Source organism: Panulirus ornatus, chromosome 12, assembly GCF_036320965.1.
Source record: "Panulirus ornatus isolate Po-2019 chromosome 12, ASM3632096v1, whole genome shotgun sequence".
NCBI classification, from domain to species: Eukaryota; Metazoa; Arthropoda; class Malacostraca; order Decapoda; family Palinuridae; genus Panulirus; species Panulirus ornatus.
Genome location: NC_092235.1, coordinates 21161236 through 21185235, shown reverse-complemented (window position 1 = coordinate 21185235; position 24000 = coordinate 21161236). Strand labels below are relative to the sequence as shown.

Genomic DNA, 24000 nt, shown 5'->3' with positions numbered 1-24000 from the left:
GAGAGAGAGAGAGAGAGAGAGAGAGAGAGAGAGAGAGACGCTCACCTGAGATTTCGCCATGAGGCAGAGCTAGATTGGACAGATAGACATAGATAGATAGATAGATAGATAGATAGAGAGAGAGAGAGAGAGAGAGAGAGAGAGAGAGAGAGAGAGAGAGAGAGAGAGAGAGAGGCGCACTAAAAGCACGTTATCTCACAAAAGAAGAAGGACCATGATTGGAAGGAGGAGCAAAGAGGAGCAGCAGGTCCACCCCCTTAACCCCAACCCCCCCAGAGAGGGAGGGGGAGGGGAACACTAGAATCAGATGATGAGAAAGAATGCCAATCATACAGTACACAGGTGGAGGGGCGGGGAGGAGATCGTCAAAGAGACACAGGATCATACACCATCCATCCCTCCCTCCCTCTCTGGGGTCATACACCATCCATCCCTCCCTCCCTCCCTCTCTGGGGTCATACACCATCCATCCCTCCCTCTCTCTCTCTCTGGGGTCATACACCATCCATCCCCCCCTCCCCTCCCCTCCCCCCATCTTCCATGGGATACACAGGTGACTAATGTCTCCGGCCAATTCTCCTTTTCCCTCCCTTCATGTAAATGCCCAATAAGGGCATTTTTTAAAATTCCCCTTCGTTCAAGAAAATACCACAATAAGGGCATTTTTTTATTTCTTTTTCTTCATAAAAATGCCCAATAAGGACATTTCCTATTCCTTTCCTCCACGAAAATGCCCCAAAAAGGACATTTTTCAATTTCCCCCTTCATGAAAATGCCCAATAGGGACATTTTCTATTTCCCTTCCTTCATAAAAATGCCCAATACGGACCTTTTCTTAAATCCTTTCGTCCGCAAAAATGCCCAATACGGACATTTTCTTTATTTCCCTTCCTTCATAAAAATGCCCAATACGGATATTTTCTTAAATTCTCTTCGTTCCTAAAAATGCCTAACAAGACCTTATTTCTTTAATATCATATTTTTCAAAGTGTTCGGTACCTGCAATACGACAGCACGTGACAGCAACAGTGGCACGTACGTGCGTGACAGCAGCGACGCACGCGCGTGTGCGTACGTGCGTTCGGGCCTGAAGACACACAGGACAAAAAAAATCCGGATTCGAGACGAAAACGCAAACAACCTCCTAAAAACCACAACAGACTCGAATCCGGATCGAGACTCTGGGCGGGGCCGCCAGCCAGCCAGGCCCCGCCCCTCCACCACGCCCCCCTCCCCCACCCACCACTGCTTGAGATGCATAACCCCTTCCTCTTCCCCTCGCCTCTCTTCCCCTCTGGGGATGGAGCTTCGGCCACCCTGGGATCTTTTGGGATCAAGACGGATCGGGACGGGACGCGTTGGGATGTCCACACACGGAGGAGGAGGAGGAGGAGGAGGGGGGAGGAGGGCGAGACCGCCCTCCCCCCCCCTGGGGTAGAAGGGGGGAGGGGAGGGGTCTGGTGGTGGTCAAAGGCCCCACTGGGGGTGAAGGGGGGGGGGTGGGGTTGTTTAGGAGGGGGAGGGGGGGAAGGAGGGAGGGAGGGAGGGAGGGAAGGAGGGAGGGAGGGAGGGAGGGTCAGAGTGGAGGAGGAGGACGCCTGGGGGAGGTCAAAGGCCCCGGGAGGAGAAGGGGGAGGGGGGGGAGGGGGGAAGGTTGTTTAGGGGGGGAAGGGTCAGAGAGATGTGGGGGGGAGGAAGGGGGAGGAGAAGGGGAGGGTGTAGCGTTCTGACAGCCACACAAAGACATGGGGAGGTGAAGGAGGGGAGGAATGGGAGAGGGGAAGGAGGGAAAGATGTGGATTGTACAGGGGGAGTTGAAGGAGGGGAGGAATAGGAGAGGGGAAGGAGGGAGGGAAGGAGATGTGGATTGTACAGGGGGAGTTGAAGGAGGGGAGGAATGGGAGAGGGGGAGGAGGAGGGAGGGAAAGATGTGGGTTGTACAAGGGGAGTTGACGGAGGGGAGGAATAGGAGAGGGGAAGGAGGAGGGAGGGAAAGATGTGGATTGTACAGGGGGAGTTGAAGGAGGGGAGGAATAGGAGGGTGGGGGAGGAGGAGAAGGGAGAGATGTGGATTGGGGGAGGGGAGGATGGGGATGGAACAGAAGAGACAGATGAGGAGATGGGAAGGAAAGATGAAGTTCTGAGTCTCTCTCTCTCTCTCTCTCTCTCTCTCTCTCTCTCTCTCTCTCTCTCTCTCTCTCACACACACACACACACACACACACACACATACACGTCCCTCCCCGTATAGCACCAACAGGTAAAAAAAAAGCTGCAAAATTGGCAATTACCCTCCAATACTGCCCCCTCCAATTCGGTCACCCCCCCACCCACCGTCCCCTCCTCCCCGCGCACAGGAGAGACACGCGCGCGCTGCGCACCCTGGAGCGGGCGGAGCCCGGTAGTGTCTCGAAGACCACGGACCCACCGAACACACCCCCCCCACCCATTCATAAAGCCTGGATTGACCAAACTCCCTTACCAGCCAACGACCATCTGTCAACAACCCCATGAACACAACAAGCCATTTATGGACGAATTATCCAACCACCCCCCTCCCTCCTCCTCCTCCCTCCCCCCGCCCACGGGGGATGCCGCCACTGGCCAACACACACACACCATCTTCGAGGTCATTAATGACCTTAATTAACGTAGTGGCGTCTCCCGGGGGTAACTTATATAAAATATACATGGTCGAGAGGGCGATTTATATAACTACATACATCTCAGCTCCCTGCTTCACAACAAGGCAGCATATATATATATATATATATATATATATATATATATATATATATATATATATATATATATATATATATATATATATTCCTATGAGTCCACGGGGAAAATGAAACACGACAAGTTGCCAAGTGCACTTTCGTGTAATAATCACATCATCAGGGGAGACACAAGAGAGAAATATAGCAATCAGTTGATATACATCTCTTCGAGGTATATCAACTGACTGTTATATTTTATCGACCAACTTCTACGGGTATGATAAACGGCTGGGTTGACTGTGGACCGACTGCCGCAACAGGGGTTCGAACCTGTGCGCTTCTCTTCCCAAAAAAACCTCCCCGTAGAAACTGCGGGGCGACGGTGCTTAGAGATATAGATAGATAGATCGATAGATAGAGATAGAGAGAGAGAGAGAGAGAGAGAGAGAGAGAGAGGAGGGAGGGTGGGGGTAAGGGGGGAGAGGGGGTAGAGAGAAGCACGCGAGGGATGATGGGGGGATGATGGGGGGATGATGGGGGGGATGATGGGGGGATGATGGGGGGGATGATGGGGGGGATGATGGGGGGGTGGAGCTGCAGCTTCCTCCTCCATTACTTCGGAAATGTACGGCTAATGAAGGGAATCGAAGGGGAGGGGAAGGGAGGGGAAGGGAGGGGAGGGGTGATGTAAATTGTGGGTGTGGGGAAGGGGAAGGGATGGGAGAGGGGGTGGTGGTAGTGAATAGTGTTTTGAGAGGGATGGGGATGGGAAGGGGGAAGAGGAGAGGGATGGGAGAGAGAGAGAGAGAGAGAGAGAGAGAGAGAGAGAGAGAGAGAGAGAGAGAGAGAGAGAGAGAGAGAGAAGGAGGACTCCTCCACCTCCATCATCAGTACCCACAACACGCCCCCAGAGAGAGACCCCCCCGAAGACGTCTGCTGGCTCACGAACACACACACACATCAGATCCCCCTTCTTGAACGCCAGGGGGACCGATCGCCACGAGAAATGAACGCCAAGATGGCACTCCAATATAGATATATTCTTACGATGGCGGGAGAAACATATATTTTCCTTTTTTCCCCTACTCTGATCTTACCAGAGAGGGGCTGGTGGCCAGTGAGCATATATATATATATATATATATATATATATATATATTCCTACGAGTCCACGGGGAAAATGAAACACGAAAAGTCCCAAGTGCACTTTCGTGTAATAATCACATCATCAGGGGAGATTATTACACGAAAGTACACTTGGGAACTTTTCGTGTTTCACTTTCCCCGTGGACTCATAGGAATATCTTGATCACGCGCAAAATTGTGATCCTTTTCAATATATATATATATATATATATATATATATATATATATATATATATATATATATATATATATATAATGTTTTTTTTTCTTTTATTAATTTATTTTGCTTTGTCGCTGTCTCCCGCGTTTGCGAGGTAGCGCAAGGAAACAGACGAAAGAAATGGCCCAACCCACCCCCATACACATGTATATACACACACGTCCACACACGCAAATATACATACCTATACATCTCAATGTACACATATATATACACACACAGACACATACATATATACCCATGCACACAGTTCACACTGTCTGCCTTTATTCATTCCCATCGCCACCTCGCCACACATGGAATACCATCCCCCTCCCCCTTCATGTGTGCGGGGTAGCGCTAGGAAAAGACAACAAAGGCCTCATTCGTTCACACTCAGTCTCTAGCTGTCATGCAATAATGCCCGAAACCACAGCTCCCTTTCCACATCCAGGCCCCACACAGCTTTCCATGGTTTACCCCAGACGCTTCACATGCCCTGATTCAAGCCACTGACAGCACGTCAACCCCGGTATACCACATCGATCCAATTCACTCTATTCCTTGCCCGCCTTTCACCCTCCTGCATGTTCAGGCCTCGATCACACAAAATCTTTTTCACTCCATCTTTCCACCTCCAATTTGCTCTCCCACTTCTCCTCGTTCCCTCCACCTCCGACACATATATCCTCTTGGTCAATATTTCCTCACTCATTCTCTCCATGTGCCCAAACCATTTCAAAACACCCTCTTCTGCTCTCTCAACCACGTTCTTTTTATTTCCACACATATCTCTTACCCTTACATTACTTACTCGATCAAACCACCTCACACCACACATTGTCCTCAAACATCTCATTTCCAGCACATCCATTCTCCTGCGCACAACTCTATCCATAGCCCACGCCTCGCAACCATACAACATTGTTGGAACCACTATTCCTTCAAACATACCCATTTTTGCTTTCCGAGATAATGTTCTCGACTTCCACACATTCTTCAAGGCTCCCAGGATTTTCGCCCCCTCCCCCACCCTATGATTCACTTCCGCTTCCATGGTTCCATCCGCTGCCAGATCCACTCCCAGATATCTAAAACACTTTACTTCCTCCAGTTTATATATATATATATATATATATATATATATATATATATATATATATATATATATATATATATTTTATTTTTTTTTATTTTTATTTATTTTGCTTTGTCGCTGTCTCCCACGTATATATAAACTTTTTCCTTTCTAATTTCGTAAGATCTGCTTGAAGGGGAGTATCTCTGGCCCCTTTGAGAGATGGCATAACCTTATATACTTCGTCACAAAAACTTCACGAGACCAATCTTGAAATAAGAAATAGTTTCAAAGTTGTTTATATAATACTTTTCTTTTTAAATCTCAAATATGGTGTAGCCCCGAGAACACAACGGTACGGCCCTTGAGCACGACGGTACGGCCCTTGAGCACGACGGTACGGCCCTTGAGCACGACGGTACGACCCTTGAGCACGACGGTACGGCCCTTGAGCACGACGGTACGGCCCTTGAGCACGACGGTACGGCCCTTGAGCACAACGGTACGGCCCTTGAGCACGACGGTACGACCCTTGAGCATGACGGTGCGACCCTTGAGCATGGCGGTACGACCCTTGAGCACGACGACGGTACGACCCTTGAGCACGACGACGATACAAGCCTTGAGCACGACGGTACGACCCTTGAGCACGACAGTACGACCCTTGAGCACGAGAGAAAGATGGTATAACGACCCTTGAACATTGCACCCGACCGTGGGAACATTGCACCCGACCGTGGGAACATTGCACCCGACCGTGGGAACATTGCACCCGACCGTGGGAACATTGCACCCGACCGTGGGAACATTGCACCCGACCGTGGGAAAATTGCACCCGACCGTGGGAACATTGCACCCGACCGTGGGAACATTGCACCCGACCGTGGGAACATTGCACCCGACCGTGGGAACATTGCACCCGACCGTGGGAACATTGCACCCGACCGTGGGAACATTGCACCCGACCGTGGGAACATTGCACCCGACCGTGGGAAAATTGCACCCGACCGTGGGAACATTGCACCCGACCGTGGGAACATTGCACCCGACCGTGGGAACATTGCACCCGACCGTGGGAAAATTGCACCCGACCGTGGGAACATTGCACCCGACCGTGGGAACATTGCACCCGACCGTGGGAACATTGCACCCGACCGTGGGAACATTGCACCCGACCGTGGGAACATTGCACCCGACCGTGGGAACATTGCACCCGACCGTGGGAACATTGCACCCGACCGTGGGAACATTGCACCCGACCGTGGGAACATTGCACCCGACCGTGGGAACATTGCACCCGACCGTGGGAACATTGCACCCGACCGTGGGAACATTGCACCCGACCGTGGGAACATTGCACCCGACCGTGGGAACATTGCACCCGACCGTGGGAACATTGCACCCGACCGTGGGAACATTGCACCCGACCGTGGGAACATTGCACCCGACCGTGGGAACATTGCACCCGACCGTGGGAACATTGCACCCGACCGTGGGAACATTGCACCCGACCGTGGGAACATTGCACCCGACCGTGGGAACATTGCACCCGACCGTGGGAACATTGCACCCGACCGTGGGAACATTGCACCCGACCGTGGGAACATTGCACCCGACCGTGGGAACATTGCACCCGACCGTGGGAACATTGCACCCGACCGTGGGAACATTGCACCCGACCGTGGGAACATTGCACCCGACCGTGGGAACATTGCACCCGACCGTGGGAACATTGCACCCGACCGTGGGAACATTGCACCCGACCGTGGGAACATTGCACCCGACCGTGGGAACATTGCACCCGACCGTGGGAACATTGCACCCGACCGTGGGAACATTGCACCCGACCGTGGGAACATTGCACCCGACCGTGGGAACATTGCACCCGACCGTGGGAACATTGCACCCGACCGTGGGAACATTGCACCCGACCGTGGGAACATTGCACCCGACCGTGGGAACATTGCACCCGACCGTGGGAACATTGCACCCGACCGTGGGAACATTGCACCCGACCGTGGGAACATTGCACCCGACCGTGGGAACATTGCACCCGACCGTGGGAACATTGCACCCGACCGTGGGAACATTGCACCCGACCGTGGGAACATTGCACCCGACCGTGGGAACATTGCACCCGACCGTGGGAACATTGCACCCGACCGTGGGAACATTGCACCCGACCGTGGGAACATTGCACCCGACCGTGGGAACATTGCACCCGACCGTGGGAACATTGCACCCGACCGTGGGAACATTGCACCCGACCGTGGGAACATTGCACCCGACCGTGGGAACATTGCACCCGACCGTGGGAACATTGCACCCGACCGTGGGAACATTGCACCCGACCGTGGGAACATTGCACCCGACCGTGGGAACATTGCACCCGACCGTGGGAACATTGCACCCGACCGTGGGAACATTGCACCCGACCGTGGGAACATTGCACCCGACCGTGGGAAAATTGCACCCGACCGTGGGAAAATTGCACCCGACCGTGGGAACATTGCACCCGACCGTGGGAACATTGCACCCGACCGTGGGAACATTGCACCCGACCGTGGGAACATTGCACCCGACCGTGGGAACATTGCACCCGACCGTGGGAACATTGCACCCGACCGTGGGAACATTGCACCCGACCGTGGGAACATTGCACCCGACCGTGGGAACATTGCACCCGACCGTGGGAACATTGCACCCGACCGTGGGAACATTGCACCCGACCGTGGGAACATTGCACCCGACCGTGGGAACATTGCACCCGACCGTGGGAACATTGCACCCGACCGTGGGAACATTGCACCCGACCGTGGGAACATTGCACCCGACCGTGGGAACATTGCACCCGACCGTGGGAACATTGCACCCGACCGTGGGAACATTGCACCCGACCGTGGGAACATTGCACCCGACCGTGGGAACATTGCACCCGACCGTGGGAACATTGCACCCGACCGTGGGAACATTGCACCCGACCGTGGGAACATTGCACCCGACCGTGGGAACATTGCACCCGACCGTGGGAACATTGCACCCGACCGTGGGAACATTGCACCCGACCGTGGGAACATTGCACCCGACCGTGGGAACATTGCACCCGACCGTGGGAACATTGCACCCGACCGTGGGAACATTGCACCCGACCGTGGGAACATTGCACCCGACCGTGGGAACATTGCACCCGACCGTGGGAACATTGCACCCGACCGTGGGAACATTGCACCCGACCGTGGGAACATTGCACCCGACCGTGGGAACATTGCACCCGACCGTGGGAACATTGCACCCGACCGTGGGAACATTGCACCCGACCGTGGGAACATTGCACCCGACCGTGGGAACATTGCACCCGACCGTGGGAACATTGCACCCGACCGTGGGAACATTGCACCCGACCGTGGGAACATTGCACCCGACCGTGGGAACATTGCACCCGACCGTGGGAACATTGCACCCGACCGTGGGAACATTGCACCCGACCGTGGGAACATTGCACCCGACCGTGGGAACATTGCACCCGACCGTGGGAACATTGCACCCGACCGTGGGAACATTGCACCCGACCGTGGGAACATTGCACCCGACCGTGGGAACATTGCACCCGACCGTGGGAACATTGCACCCGACCGTGGGAACATTGCACCCGACCGTGGGAACATTGCACCCGACCGTGGGAACATTGCACCCGACCGTGGGAACATTGCACCCGACCGTGGGAACATTGCACCCGACCGTGGGAACATTGCACCCGACCGTGGGAACATTGCACCCGACCGTGGGAACATTGCACCCGACCGTGGGAACATTGCACCCGACCGTGGGAACATTGCACCCGACCGTGGGAACATTGCACCCGACCGTGGGAACATTGCACCCGACCGTGGGAACATTGCACCCGACCGTGGGAACATTGCACCCGACCGTGGGAACATTGCACCCGACCGTGGGAACATTGCACCCGACCGTGGGAACATTGTACCCGACCGTGGGAACATTGCACCCGACCGTGGGAACACTGTACCCGACCGTGGGAACATTGTACCCGACCGTGGGAACATCGCACCCGACCGTGGGAACATTGCACCCGACCGTGGGAACATTGCACCCGACCGTGGGAACATTGCACCCGACCGTGGGAACATTGCACCCGACCGTGAGAACCGCTCAATCTGCATACACAGCCATGGAAACTATGATATGAACGGATAAACTCAGCCTTCATCCCATCGAGTCGTCACCACAAGGGAAAAAACCAATCTATATGTTGTGCGACGCCACAATACAATATAGCTTTGGCATTCCTTTTAATATAAATTCTCTGGCGATCGTGGCTGCTATATATATATATACACATTGAGGACCCACGTCTCCTTGTCGTGACCCTGGGGTCAAGACAGTACCAACCCCCCCCCCCCTAAACCCTCAGAAAACACCTTAATTGCCCTCAACATGGCAATTCCACCTTTGGTCACACGAAACCCACCATTGGTCGCCCATCGTTCACGTGTCTCGTCTCTTACACCCGCGGTGGGTGAGCCAGGCCACCGTCTTCCGCCACCCAGGCACTTCGAAAGCTATTTCCTCCACTCATCCCATCATCCCTGGCCACCCCAGTGGAACGTCTCTCCCCCTGGGTCACAACCCCCCTGGAACGTCTCTCCCCCTGGGTCACAACCCCCGTGGAACGTCTCTCCCCCTGGGGCACAACCTTCGTACGTACGTACACAACCCTCTCCCTCGCTCAGCCCAGCCCACCAGCTGGCTTTACCATATATATATATATATATATATATATATATATATATATATACACGATCCAGCCTCCAACCATGTCTGATATGTGCACAATCTTTATTGACACACACACACACAGACACACATACACACACACACACACACACGCGTCCACAACAGCATCAAAATCGACATAGACACACACACACACACACACACACGTCCACAACAGCATCATGATCTCGCTCTGGCCACATTTCTCTTTGATGCTTTCGCAGCGGTTGTGGGCCAATCTATCGCTGAGACGATTTTTTCTTTCTTCCATTATTGGATGAAACACAGACACAGACACAGAGACACAGACACAGAGGGCGCGCCTACAGCAAGGAGAGCACACGGGGATATGAATACCGTCTGTATATAAAAAAAAAAAGAGGTGAATTCTTCCATTAACTGAAAACTAGTTATGATTTCCTAGTCTTCCTGTGGTAAATTATAAATGATTCTTTATCTCGTTCTGATACACGATTCGTAAATCATTTTCTCCCCTCTTATCTCTTCCTTTATCATGTATCTTTGTTTCATACTGTTCGCCATTTCCCGCGTTAGCGAGGTAGCGTTAAGAACAGAGGACTGGACCTTTGAGGGAATATCCTCACCTGGCTCCCTTCTCTGTTCCTTCTTTTGGAAAATTAAAAAAAGAAAAATTCTTGAATCATATATATATATATATATATATATATATACACACACCAATACGAAGATTACACACATGAAACATTTTTAACAATGGCTTAAGACACTGAAAAAAAAGGAATATCTGGGAGCACAACGAACCCCTTAAACAGAACGACCCCCTTTAAAGATAACAGAACGAACCCCCTTAAAGATAACAGAACGAACTCCCCCTTAAAGATAACAGAACCTCTTTAAAGATAACAGAACGAACTCCCGTAAAGAGAACAGAACGAACTCACCCTTAAAGATAACAGATCGAACTCCCCCTTAAAGATAACAGAACCTCTTTAAAGATAACAGAACGAACTCCCTTAAATAAACAGAATGAACCCCCCTTAAAGATAACAGAACGAACTCCCTTTAAAGATAACAGAACGAACTTACCCTTAAAGATAACAGAACGAACTCCCCCTTAAAGATAACAGAACGAACTCCATCTTAAAGATAACAGAACGAACTCCCTTAAATAAACAGAACGAACCCCCCTTAAAGATAACAGAACGAACTCCCTTTAAAGATAACAGAACCTCTTTAAAGATAACAGAACGAACTCCCCCTTAAAGATAACAGAACGAACTCCCCCTTAAAGATAACATATCGAACTCCCCCCTTTAAGATAACAGAACGAACTCCCCCTTAAAGATAACATATCGAACTCCCCCCTTTAAGATAACAGAACGAACTCCCCCTTAAAGATAACAGAACGAACTCCCCCTTAAAGATAACAGAACGAACTCCCCCTTAAAGATAACAGAACGAACCCCCTTAAAGATAACAGAACGAACTCCCCCTTAAAGATAACAGAACGAACTCCATCTTAAAGATAACAGAACGAACTCCCCCTTAAAGATAACAGAACGAACTCCCCCTTAAAGATAACAGAACGAACTCCCCCTTAAAGATAACAGAACGAACTCCCCCTTAAAGATAACAGAACGAACCCCCCTTAAAGATAACAGAACGAACTCCATCTTAAAGATAACAGAACGAACTCCCCCTTAAAGATAACAGAACCTCTTTAAAGATAACAGAACGAACTCCCCCTTAAAGATAACAGAACGAACTCCCCCTTAAAGATAACAGAACGACCTCCCTTAAAGATAACAGAACGAACTCCCCCTTAAAGATAACAGAACGAACTCCCTTAAAGATATCAATTGATCATTTATGAGATCTTTCGTTCACTGGCGCAAAGATCATTTTTGTGTACGATACAAAAAAGAGAACATTACAACCTTCCTTAGAATCTTATCTACAACCTGTTATACACATACAACCCTACCACACACCCCATTCTGTAGTTCTCTGTAAAGTGAACTACCCCATTCTGTAGTTCTCTGTAAAGTTAACTACCCCATTCTGTAGTTCTCTGTAAAGTGAACTACCCCATTCTGTAGTTCTCTGTAAAGTCAACTACCCCATTCTGTAGTTCTCTGTAAAGTCAACTACCCCATTCTGTAGTTCTCTGTAAAGTGAACTACCCCATTCTGTAGTTCTCGGTAAAGTGAACTACCCCATTCTGTAGTTCCCTGTAAAGTTAACAAACGACCCTCGCCTCTTTACATCTGTTCAAAACCTGTTGAACAAATCTGAAAAGTCGTTCATGAAGGCCCCATTTTCTACGTCTGTCTTGCTTGTCTCACTGCCTGGTTATAACAACCGGGTCCTTTCTCAAATACCACTTCATACCCTCTCTCTCTCTCTCTCTCTCTCTCCATATACACACCCTCCCCCCAACCCTTCCTTCCCCCATTAACCTGGCCTTGTTAATGGAGATGTTAATAATGACCCCCCTCTCTCCCCCCTTTTCCTGAAGTAGCCACCATAATTACTTCAGAGTTTGTCCTTAGCGTGTAGCGGGTCGCCAAAGATAGTAGGGCAGAGTCCCTTCTCCTCCTGGTAATTAGACCGAAGTTGTGTGTGTTTTTTTCCCCCTCGCCCTCCCTCACCCGTCAACTTCTTGATCAAAAAAAAAAAAAAGAAGGGTGGAAGGTGTGGGGTGGTGGGAAAGAGCTTTTAATGAGCCATTTCGTTTGAAGAGAATCTGATATCATTACGGTCACTTCCTGAAGCGGGGGAGGATGAAGTGCACTTCAGTGTTGAAACGTCTTTTCCCAAAGCCTTTCGTGGCCTGTGTCGGTCCTGTACGCTCTTTGGACCTTCTTCACCTGGTTGGGAAGGGGGTCATTTCATACACCATCCCAAAGGGGCTTGTTAAAAGGCTCGCTTCTGCCTCTTCTTCTTCTTGTACAAGCAATATATATATGATTGACGATAGATCGGTTCAATTCCTGTCTTATCAGAGAGATAGATAGATAGATAGAGAGAGAGAGAGAGAGAGAGAGAGAGAGAGAGAGAGAGAGAGAGAGAGAGAGAGAGAGAGAGAGAGAGAGAGAGAGAGTCAACTTTCCAACCAAACTCATCATCATTTTTTAAATCAAAACCTCTATATTCTAAGCACTTCCTATTCCTTAAAATCAAGGCCTCTATATTCTAAACAGTTCGTACCTTATACTTGTGTCTACTTATACTTGTGTCTACTTATACTTGTGTCTACTTATACTTGTGTCTACTTATACTTGTGTCTACTTATACTTGTGTCTACTTATACTTGTGTCTACTTATACTTGTGTCTACTTATACTTGTGTCTACTTATACTTGTGTCTACTTATACTTGTGTCTACTTATACTTGTGTCTACTTATACTTGTGTCTACTTATACTTTATATACGTAGTGCTCAACCCTGGCATGTGGACAGCTGACGACGAAGACGATTCCCGCCCAAGCCATCCCCCACAGACTCGTCCTCCCCACGCACTTTACAGCCTCCCAACGCACTTTAGAGCCTCGCAACGCACATTACAACCTCGCAACGCACTTTACAGCCTCGCAACGCACTTTACAGCCTCCCAACGCACTTTATAACCTCCCAACGCACTTTACAACCTCCCAACGCACTTTACAGCCGCGCAACGCACTTTGCAACAGCGGAACCCAGTTTACAGCCTCGCAACGCACTTTACAAGCCTCCCAACGCACTTTAAAACCTCCCAACGCACTTTATAACCTCCCAACGCACTTTACAACCTCCCAACGCACTTTACAGCCGCGCAACGCACTTTACAACCTCGCAACGCACTTTACAGCCTCCCAACGCACTTTACAGCCGCGCAACGCACTTTAAAACCTCCCAGCGCACTTTATAACCTCTCAACGCACTTTACAACCTCGCAACGCACTTTACAGCCGCGTAACGCACTTTACAACCTCGCAACGCACTTTATAACCTCGCAACGCACTTTACAGCCGCGCAACGCACTTTACAGCCTCGCAACGCACTTTATAGCCTCCCAACGCACTTTATAACCTCCCAACGCACTTTACAACCTCCCAACGCACTTTACAACCTCGCAACGCACTTTACAACCTCGCAACGCACTTTACAACCTCGCAACGCACTTTATAACCTCCCAACGCACTTTACAACCTCCCAACGCACTTTACAACCTCGCAACGCAGTTTACAACCTCGCAACGCACTTTACAACCTCGCAACGCACTTTACAACCTCGGGAGCACTTCAAAGCTCCTTGGGGCGAGCGGCCTGGGAGCGTCTCGTCCCAGATGGGGTTCAACCCTCCCCCACACACACATGATGCTCCCGAGCCAGGATCAACCCGAGGGGCGCGTCGCCCCCCCGCCCGCCCGCGGCTCGAAGACTCATGATACGGACGACGACGGCTTCTACACAGAGAGAGAGAGAGAGAGAGAGAGAAAGAGTAAGAGAGAGAGAGCGAAAGGCAGAGAAGGAGCGAGAGACAGAGTAAGAGCGAGAGAGAGTAAGGGCGAGAGAAAGAGCGAGAGACAGTAAGAGAGAGAGAGAGAGAGAGAGAGAGAGAGAGAGAGAGAGAGAGAGAGAGAGAGAGAGGCAGAGAAGGAGCGAGAGACAAAGTAAGAGCGAGAGAGAGAGTAAGGGAGAGAGAGAGAGAGAGAGAGAGAGAGAGAGAGAGAGAGAGAGAGAGAGAGTAAGAGAAAGAGTAAGAGAAGAGAGCGAAAGGCAGAGAAGGAGCGAGAGACAGAGTAAGAGCGAGAGAGAGTAAGGGCGAGAGAGAGTAGAGCGAGAGAGAGAGAGAGAGAGAGAGAGAGAGAGAGAGAGAGAGAGAGAGAGAGAGAGAGAGAGAGAGTCGTCTTCTGTCTTTAAGAATTTCGCGAGGTCGAGAGGGCCTTCCCTCTGCCCTTATCCTTCAAGAAGGCATTTAGGTACTGTCCCTTAAAAAAAAAGGGGGGGAGGGGGTTTATGAGTACGACAGTCTATCCTTTAATTAAGGGAGGCATTTAGGTATCATCCCTTAAAAAAAAAGGGAAGGGAGGGAGGGGGAAGGGGGGGGGGATATAAGGCTGACAGTCTCCTGACGCAGGAGCTGACAGTCTCCTGACGGAGGATCAACTGACGCAGGAGCTGACAGTCTCCTGACGCAGGATCAAATGACGCAGGAGCTGACAGTCTCTTGACGGAGGATCAACTGACGCAGGAGCTGACAGTCTCCTGACGGAGGATCAACTGACGCAGAAGCTGACAGTCTCCTGACGAAGGATCAACACGCAGGAGCTGACAGTCTCCTGACGGAGGATCAACTGACGAAGGGCAAGTCTCCTGACGGAGGATCAACTGACGAAGGGCAAGTCTCCTGACGGAGGATCAACTGACGAAGGGCAAGACAGGCTCCTGACGGAGGATCAACTGACGAAGGGCAAGACAGGCTCCTGACGGAGGATCAACTGACGCAGGAGCTGACAGTCTCCTGACGGAGGATCAACTGACGCAGGAGCTGACAGTCTCCTGACGGAGGATCAACTGACGAAGGGCAAGTCTCCTGACGGAGGATCAACTGACGAAGGGCAAGTCTCCTGACGGAGGGCAAGACAGTCTCCTGACGCAGGATCAACTGACGCAGGAGCTGACAGTCTCCTGACGGAGAATCAACTGACGCAGGGCCTTTGTCATGGCTGACCGAGCTAATCTAAGGTTAGCTAACCCGGGCCTTGCTTGTGGTGCTGGCTTAACCCAGCGAGTGTGTGGTGGCCCGCCCTTGAAAAAAGGGGGAGGGGAAAGGGGGGAAGGGGAGAGAGGGATGGAGGGGAAAGGGGGGAAAGGGGAGAGAGGGATGGAGGGAGGAGAGGGATGGAGGAGGAGAGGGAGGGAGGGAGGGAGGGGGAGGAGGAGAGGGAGGGAGAGGGAGGGGGAGGAGGAGAGGGAGGGGGAGAGGGAGGGAGGGAGGGAGATGGAGGGGGAGAGGGAGGGAGGGAGGAGAGAGAGGGGAAAGGAGGGAGGGAGGAGAGGGAGAGGGGAAAGGAGGGAGGGAGGGGAGGGAGGGAGGGAGGGGGAGAGACCAGAGACCCACCCACCTGGCCAGGAGAGACCAGAGACCCACCACCTGGCCAGGAGAGACCAGAAACCCACCCACCTGGCCAGGAGAGACCAGAGACCCACCCCTGGCCAGGAGAGACCAGAGACCCCCCACCCTGGCCAGGAGAGACCAGAGACCAGAGACCCACCCATCTGGCCAGGAGAGACCAGAGACCCACTCCCCTGGCCAGCAGAGACCAGAGACCCACTCCCCTGGCCAGCAGAGACCAGAGACCCACCCCACTGGCCAGGAGAGACCAGAGACCCACCCCACTGGCCAGGAGAGACCAGAGACCCACCCCCCTGGCCAGGAGAGACCACAGACCCACCCCCCTGGCCAGCAGAGACCATGGTAAGGCTTCACCTGTGGTCTCTGGTGACCGACTGGAAGGTGACGCCTGGAAACTCGAGAGCAATTACGGACCCCCGTGTCCCCTGACCTGTTCCCTGGAACGTCACCTGACGGTGGGGACTGCAAGCCTCACCACACTGTCCCAGGACGTCTCCAGACGTGGGGGGACCTGGAGCCTCACCACACTGTCCCAGGACGTCTTCAGACGTGGGGCCGTGGAGGGACCTGGAGCCTCACCACACTGACCCAGGACGTCTCCAGACGTGGGGCCGTGGAGGGACCTGGAGCCTTACTGGAATGTCCCAGGACGTCTCCAGACGGGCCGTGGGGGGGGGGGGACCTGGAGCCTTACTGGAACGTCCCTGGACGTCACTGGACGAGCAGGAGCCTCGCTGGACTGTCCCAGGACGTCACTAGACAAGCCATGAGGACCAGGCCTGTCCCAGGACGTCACTAGACAAGCCGTGGGGAACCAGGCCTGTCCCAAGACGTCACTAGACGAACCATGGGGAACCGGGACTGTCCCAGTCTTACTGGACTGTCCCTGGACGGGCTTGGAGGAGGAGGAGGAGGGGGGACAAACCAGTGTGCCTCACTGGACTGGACGTTAAAAGAGTCCACTCACACATATGTTGGTGAAGGTTGTATAACAACCCATAACAGAGAAGGTTGTATAACAACCCATAACAGAGAAGGTTCTATAACAACCCATAACAGAGAAGGTTCTATAACAACCCATAACAGAGAAGGTTCTATAACAACCCATAACAGAGGTTCTATAACAACCCATAACAGAGAAGGTTCTATAACAACCCATAACAGAGGTTCTATAACAACCCATAACAGAGAAGGTTGTATAACAACCCATAACAGAGAAGGTTGTATAACAACCCATAACAGAGAAGGTTGTATAACAACCCATAACAGAGAAGGTTCTATAACAACCCATAACAGAGAAGGTTCTATAACAACCCATAACAGAGAAGGTTGTATAACAACCCATAAAAGAGTAGGTTCTATAACAACCCATAACAGAGAAGGTTCTATAACAACTCATAACAGAGAAGGTTCTATAACAACTCATAACAGAGAAGGTTCTATAACAACCCATAACAGAGAAGGTTCTATAACAACCCATAACAGAGAAGGTTCTATAACAACCACTAACAGAGAAGGTTCTATAACAACCCATAACAGAAAGGTTCTATAACAACTCATAACAGAGAAGGTTCTATAACAACTCATAACAGAGAAGGTTCTATAACATAACTAACATACATAAGAGTACATAGATCATCCCCCTCCCCCCAAAAAAACACACACACACACACAAACACACAAACACACTTTCACCACAAACTATGAAAACATTTGCATATCACAAGAACATAATGTGTTTAAAGAAAGTATATATATATATATATATATACATATAAAAGTTATGGCCTCATATATGGGTAAGGGAGACCATTTTCTTAAAAGCCATTACAATAACGCCTTTATGCAAATTAAGGGAATATTTCTTTTTTCCCCCCTCAAAAAAGAAGTAAACTTTCTCACTCGGTGTAAAAAAAAAAGGAAAAAAAAATTCCAATGATTTAGAGAGAGATGCATGTTGTCCCCCTTTCGCCAGAGGTTAAGTCAGAGAAGAATACGTTTCGAAGCCAAAATGAACATTTTCAGTCATGATTCTCTCTCTCTCTCTCTCTCTGTGGATCACCGAGCCTGTTCTTACCCGCGTCGGAACCGAGGCGTAGCGAGAGCCCTGGCGACACCGACGGAAGCACGATGACTGACCCCCCACACGTCCTCCTCATCCTCCACCAACTAACCTAACCTAACCTAACCTAACCTACCCCACACCTCTCTCTCTCTCTCTCTCTCTCTCTCTCTCTCTCTCTCTCTCTCTCTCTCTCTCTCTCGATCAAAACGGCCGAGAGAGAGAGAGAGAGAGAGAGAGAGGAAACACCCCCCATCCCCTTCTCCTTCAACCTCCCTGTAAATTACCAGGCAAACCATTTATATACAGGTATATACATTCACTTCCATACACAACTCCCGCGTCCGACCACTTACATCACCATTCCCCCCCCCCCCCCCTCCTCGGGAGCTGAAGGAGGGCCCTAGGAGTGGAAAGTAATAGCCTCTGCATCTGAAGTGGGCCCCCAAACATCCCCTCCCCCTCCAACATCCATTACCTTAAACACACTTCAGCGGCTGCGTTAAACCCCCCCCCCCCCCCACACACACACACACCCACCCACACTACACCCCCACACACTACACACCCCCACACACTACACACCTTGTGTAAGGAGGGAAGCAGCTTACACCCAATACCATATCGTATGGGGAAGAGAGAACGAGGAGGAGGAGGAGGGAAAAGAAAACCAAAGCATCCACTTCACACGATATAAAACATCTTGAAAAATGATTTTGGTTCTATAGTTTTGAAAAAAGAAAAGAGGGGGGAAACACACACACACACACACACACATACATACACACACATACATACATACACACACATACATACACATACATACACACATACATACGCATACATACATACATACATACATACATACACACACACCCACACACATACATACATACATAAATACACACACACACACACACACACACACATACATACATACATACACAAACACACACACACACACACCCACTGGCATGTTTACATAAACATGTTTTATGGGGATAAACGAACATAGACATCAAATAGACTGGCTTCACTTGCCCTTGAAGCAAGTTGTTTGATAGATAAGAATGGCAAGTAGATGGTTGTTTTGTTTTTCATAACGGCTCCATGCAAAGTGTAAAATACCATGGTTGTACATCTCCATACATTTCTAAAATACCATGGTTGTACATCTCCATACATTTCTAAAATACCATGGTTGTACAGCTCTATAAAATTCCAAAATCCCATGGTTGTATAGCTCCATACATTTCTAAAATCCTATGGTTGTATAGCCCCATACAATTCTAAAATACCATGGTTGTATAGCCCCATACAATTCTAAAATACCATGGTTGTACAGCTCTATAAAATTCCAAAGTCCCATGGTTGTATAGCTCCACACAATTCTAAAATCCTATGGTTGTATAGCTCCATACAATTCTAAAATACCATGGTTGTATAGCCCCATACAATTCTAAAATACCACTGTTGTACAGCCCCATACAATTCTAAAATACCATGGTTGTACAGCCCCATACAATTCTAAAATACCACGGTTGTACAGCCCCATACAATTCTAAAATACCATGGTTGTATAGCCCCATACAATTCTAAAATACCATGGTTGTATAGCCCCATACAATTCTAAAATACCACTGTTGTACAGCCCCATACAATTCTAAAATACCATGGTTGTACAGCCCCATACAATTCTAAAATACCATGGTTGTACAGCCCCATACAATTCTAAAATACCATGGTTGTACAGCCCCATACAATTCTAAAATACCATGGTTGTATAGCCCCATACAATTCTAAAATACCATGGTTGTATAGCCCCATACAATTCTAAAATACCATGGTTGTACAGCCCCATACAATTCTAAAATACCATGGTTGTATAGCCCCATACAATTCTAAAATACCATGGTTGTATAGCTCCATACAATTCTAAAATACCATGGTTGTATAGCCCCATACAATTCTAAAATACCACTGTTGTACAGCCCCATACAATTCTAAAATACCATGGTTGTACAGCCCCATACAATTCTAAAATACCATGGTTGTATAGCTCCATACAATTCTAAAATACCACGGTTGTACAGCCCCATACAATTCTAAAATACCATAGGTTTATAGCTCCACACAATTCTAAAATCCCATAGGTTTATAGCTCCACACAATTCTAAAATCCCATACATAACTAGGTGTACAACTTGAACTTTCTCTCTTAAGCAAGACTTCGCCCTTAATAGAACCCAAAATGAATAAGTAAAACAAGGACACGAACACACACACGTGTGTGTGTAAAACAAGTGGTGCTACCGGACTCTACCTGCATGACGTTACACCCGGGGGTAAAGTCCTTCTCACTCAAAAAAAAAAAAAAAAAAAAAAATGAAGAAAAGAAGTCCACACTGCCCAGCTACGGGAAGCAGCGCAGGCATGGGGGATGGGAGGGGGGGGAGGGGAGGCTTTGGCCAGAGGGAGATAGGCCCCCCTTCCCCCTCCTCTGGAACTGCTCTTAACAAGCTTGTTGGTCGTTTGTAACGAGCGTCGTTCAACAATGACCACCACCTTCGAAGGAGAGGTGTGTGTGTGTGTGTCACCCTATGGCCCCTGCTACTGAACGTGGCGCATCTTTGGAACTCAAACAGCTCCAGGGGGAAGGGGGTAAAAAAAAATAAAGGGGGCCCCCTTTTGAACACCACAATGACTCTTAGAAAGAGTCGTCGGGAAATATATATATATATATATATATATATATATATATATATATATATATATATATATATAAACTTACCAACCGTTCAACTTACAATGTTTTCGCCCTGAAGTTTCGCCACAGCTTTGGGATCCTGTGGGACATAATGATCCACTTGCAGTGTGATGGAAACAACTCATGCTGGTTCACGACATCCCAGTCCATGGCTCTGGTAACCAAATGAAAACGATATATTATAATATAGAAAAATATAACACACACACACACACACACACACACATATATATTTATTTTGCTTTGTCGCTGTCTCCCGCGGTAGCGAGGGAGCGCAAGGAAACAGACGAAAGAATGGCCCAAACCCACCCACATACACATGTATATACATACACGTCCACCCACGCAAATATATATACCTATACATCTCAACGTATACATATACACGTCCACCCACGCAAATATACATACCTATACATCTCAATGTATACATATATATACTCACACAGACATATACATATATACACATGTACATAATTCATGCTGTCTGCCCTTATTAATTCCCGTCGCCACCTCACCACACATGTATATATATATATATATATATATATATATATATATATATATATATATATATATATATATATATATATATGTATGCATTAAACATGTATCAACTCTTGCATTGTATCATACATTAATTCACCCACAAGTTTCCAAACCATACTGCCATTTCGACTTAGGCTGGCGCGATGGAAGTCAAAACTAAGTTCCATTATCATTATCATTATTATTATTATAATAACACTTTATCGCTGCTTCCCGCGTCAGCCAGGTAGCGCAAGGGGGCGGACCTAATTATCATTACAGATAATGAAATGAGAGGATTATTTCAGGTCAAAATGGAAAAAGGAAAATTGTGTGGGGTTCATTCATTTGAATGAATTTGATTCATTCAGAAAACACATTAATCCAAAAAAAAAAAAAAAGGAAGTAAAAATTTATGTTAAAACAAAGAATTGTATGAGGGGAAATAACCAGAGCTTTTCCTTCATTCACACGAGAAGGCAGGCGTTTCTGATGAATGAATGAATGAAGTCGTAGTGAAGAATCGCCCTTCATATTCATTCAAGTTAAGCAAACCTCGCCTTTAAAAGCTAACCATTTCATTAACTCCGCCATGACAGACGCCACACCTAACTCTCCTCCTGTATTAAGCCTCTCCCATGTTTCATTCAACGCCATTAACACTTTTTCTAAGTCTCCCATGTATATACTTCTACGCCATTAATACTTTTTCTAAGTCTCCCATGTATACTTCTACGCCATTAATACTTTATCTAAGTCTCCCATGTATACTTCTACGCCATTAACACTTTTTCTAAGTCTCCCATGTATACTTCTACGCCATTAATACTTTATCTAAGTCTCCCATGTATACTTCTACGCCATTAACACTTTTTCTAAGTCTCCCATGTATACTTCTACGCCATTAACACTTTTTCTAAGTCTCCCATGTATACTTCTACGCCTTTAACACCTTTTTTTTTACCTTTCCAATTCTAAAGTGTTGCGTATATCCTCTTTTTAAGTCGACGTAGATCAAATTGTATAACCTTTGAACACCACGACGGTGGTACGACCCCTTGAGCACGACGGTGGTACGACCCCTTGAACACGACGGTACGACGACCCTTGAACACGAAGACAGTACGACCTTTGAGCACGACAGTACGACCCTTGAACACGACGACGGTACGACGACCCTTGAGCACCACGACGGTACGACCTTTGAGCACGACGGTACGACGACCCCTTGAGCACGACGGTACGACCCCTTGAACACGACGACGGTACGACGACCCTTGAGCACCACGACGTTACGACCCCTTGGTCATACGACAGCCCAGCCCTAGAACCATACCCCTATCCCCCCCAGGGGGACTACGACCCCCCGAACTTCATACGTCAACAAAGAGAACAACATGGAGCATTGTACACAGAGCGAAGGTCATAGTCCACCTTCTTACAACATTCTGCCCACATTATACTCCCTTATTCAGCCAGGACACAACCACACACACACACACACACACATACACACACACACATCCACACCCAAACACACACACACCCACCCACACACCCGCCCAAACACCCACACACACATACATACACACCCACACATCCACCCACCCAAACACACACACACCCACCCACACACCCACACACACATACATACACACCCACCCACCCAAACACACACACACCCACCCAAACACTCACACAAACACACACATATACCCACACACCAACACCCACCCACACACCCAAACACCCACACACACACACAATGTGGAGGGCAAACTGACTTAAAAATCTTAAAATTCATGGCAGTGCAAGAGAATAGCTTTTCGTGGGGAAGGGACAGAAAATTCCAAGATACACCGTCCATCTTCCAAAACACAATATTTTATTTGCCTTTTACGTGGGCAAAAAAAAAAAGAAATATGTATTCGCCATTGTCTGCAAGACTATATTTATTGATATATTCCATTTACTTATTATCTTTATTTCTTTTATTTTTAGATCGTTTCTCTCTTTCCCGAATATTGACTGGATCTTCCATCATATCAAAGATCCTTGATTTTAAAACCAGAGGTTGTAGAAATATTTTGACGTGTGTGTGTGTGTGTGTGTGTGTGTGTGTGTGTGTGTGTGCATGTGTGTGTGTGAGTGTATGTGTGTGTGTGAATGTATGTGTGTGTGTGAATGTATGTGTGTGTGTGTGTGTGTGTGTGTAAGTGTATGTGTGTTGGTGTGTGTGTGTGTGTGTGTGTCTGTGTGTGTGTGTGTGTGTGTATGTGTGTATGTGTGTTGGTGTGTCTGTGTGTATGTGTGTGTGTGTGTGTGTGTGTGTGTGTGTATGTCCAGTGCCCACTGGGCTCTTAACTAGGGCATGTACCTAGGGCCTTTAACTAGGGCTGTGCCTACGGATCAATGCCTATGACCACTGGGCCCTTAACTAGGCAGGGCTTGTACTTAGGGCCCTCTCATGCAAACACGCCCAGCCACTAACAATCAAATTACGTCTTTGATGAAATTCAACCTTACCGTACCCTAACTATGCCTGTCACACACACACACACACACACACACACACACACACACACAAAATCAAACTGCAAA

General features: G+C 48.9%; 1 long non-coding RNA gene across 1 annotated transcript in view; it reads right to left on the bottom strand.

Moving 5' to 3' along the window:
- The window catches only part of LOC139751718 (uncharacterized), a 38042-nt gene that overhangs the window by 8483 nt on the left and 5559 nt on the right, over window positions 1-24000 (bottom strand). Inside the window, exon 2 of the long non-coding RNA XR_011713406.1 lies at window positions 20912-21025. This is a non-coding gene — a long non-coding RNA (uncharacterized lncRNA). The remainder of the gene's footprint in view (window positions 1-20911; window positions 21026-24000) is intronic.